This window comes from Benincasa hispida, chromosome 8 (assembly GCF_009727055.1).
Source record: "Benincasa hispida cultivar B227 chromosome 8, ASM972705v1, whole genome shotgun sequence".
NCBI classification, from domain to species: domain Eukaryota; kingdom Viridiplantae; phylum Streptophyta; class Magnoliopsida; order Cucurbitales; family Cucurbitaceae; genus Benincasa; species Benincasa hispida.
In genome coordinates, this window is record NC_052356.1 from 40,824,572 (window position 1) to 40,826,586 (window position 2,015).

Genomic DNA, 2,015 nt, shown 5'->3' on the forward strand with positions numbered 1-2,015 from the left:
GATAAGTGTTAATTTATTTTTCTTTTATCGATTAAAATTGAACTCTGACAAATTATAGATTGTATATTACTTGTCTTTTAGTTGAATTTACTTATATATATATATATTTTTATCGAACGTAGAATTTCTTTATCTTTTAGGGTAAAAAAAGTTTCACCCTTTTTTCTCTTACTATTTGGTGACATTTTTAGTTTTATCTTGGTAAATAGAAATAGATTTTCTATTGATCAATTTTTTTCACTCCTATTGTGTCATTCTTTAGTTTCACTTTTTTATATTATTTTCTTAATATATTGATTTGTTAGTTCTGTACAGTAACATTATTCTTCGATGACTTCTTTTTATATATGTTTTCTATGTCTTTGGTATATGTTTCATTTCATTTTATTTTTTTATTTTTTTAATTATCATTTTGTAAGAGACCTATGAGATATAAACTTGAAACTATATAAGAATATATCAAACACACATTAAAAAATTTAAGGATCTATTATACACATTTAAAGTTCAGAGACCATTTAGACACAAATTTAAAAGTATATGATATCTTATATGAAATTGTGTCCCTCTAACATGAAGTTTTGGATCTGTCACCATGGTCATAGAGCAGATTCCTCACCTCACATACTTTCTTTTTTTATGAACACATCTCTCTTTTTTTCCACGATTTCATACAAGATTCAACCTCGATTCACTTGGAATTTTTTTTGGTTTCTTCTCACATAACTCTCATACCCACATTGGGGACCAAATTTTGGTAACTTTTCACTTAAAATCTATTAAATATTTAAAATATTACAACATTAAAAGGATAATTTCTTTCATGAACTCGACCCACTGGAGATGAAGGAAAAAGTTTTATAAATCAATCAACCTCTTATTTAATAATTTATTTTCTGATCTTCGGCTTTTCAGTTATAAACTTTCTTGAACATAACAGGAAATGGGGCATCGCTCAAAGCAAGAGCCATCCTTCCATTCTTGACAAAAATCCCCACATCTTTACACATAACTTTGCAATACTTACACACCGTTGGACAATACACAAACTTGTATATATTATTGTTGTTGTACTTTTCAATTTTGAACCAATTCTCCATCGTCTCCGGCCCTGGATTTCCTTTCGTTCCGCCGATTGTCACTAAATATTGTTGCTCGAATTTATTTATTTTCCACACCGTCGATTTGGCGCACATCGTATTCCTTTCCAATTGAATGTTCAGATCTGTGGAAACTCGAATGACACCCTTTTTTAGGGTTTACGGGCGAAAACGTCGTTGGAAGACCATTGAAATATTCGTAAGGTTCTGGGACGACGTTGAGTGGACATTCATTACTGTATTCTCATTGGATATTTTCAAGGGCTAATCTGCCGGTGTTTCTGCTGAAAAATGGGAGGCTGTAGTAGTGATTGTCACCTCGGAGCTTCTTTCCATTGGTGTCGAGGATCGCCTCCGGCGTGTCGTTGGCTCTGCAGAATTGTTGTCGCTCAGTAGAGGCAATAATGACAATGAAAATTAAAGACATTAATTCAAAGTTTTTTATTTTTTAGTTTTTCAATGAATTTTTTTTTTCATGTGCATAATTGGGATTGTAAAAACTCTCTATTTATAGGAGATCGAAATGGCTTGTTCTCTCTCTCATGAAATTATTCTGTGCAAAACTTTTCTTTCAAGATACAATAAGAAATTTGAAAGTTCATATTTCTATAATTTTAAAAGAGAAAAAAAAGAGTGAATACTTTTTATTGATTATCAAATTGGAATAATCAATCGTGTATTTAACAAAATTTATATCATATATAGTATATTGGTTTGTAAAGAAACCCGGGGGATCTACATGTTGAATATAAAACAAGTTTTTGACTAAGGCCAATAAAATTTTAATTAATTAGCCGTCAAAGCTTTTTTGAACCTATCATGTTCCGTAAGATTCGAGAGTAGAGAGATTTTTAAAAGAGAGAAAAAAAGTCCAGCTTTTAAATTTTTGCACAACTTGATTATTTTTATAGTGAG

The 2,015-nt window shown here is 30.4% G+C and overlaps 1 pseudogene; it reads right to left on the reverse strand.

Moving 5' to 3' along the window:
- Positions 1-325: 325 nt before the first annotated feature.
- Positions 326-1,539, reverse strand: LOC120083700 (annotated as a pseudogene).
- Positions 1,540-2,015: the final 476 nt, after the last annotated feature.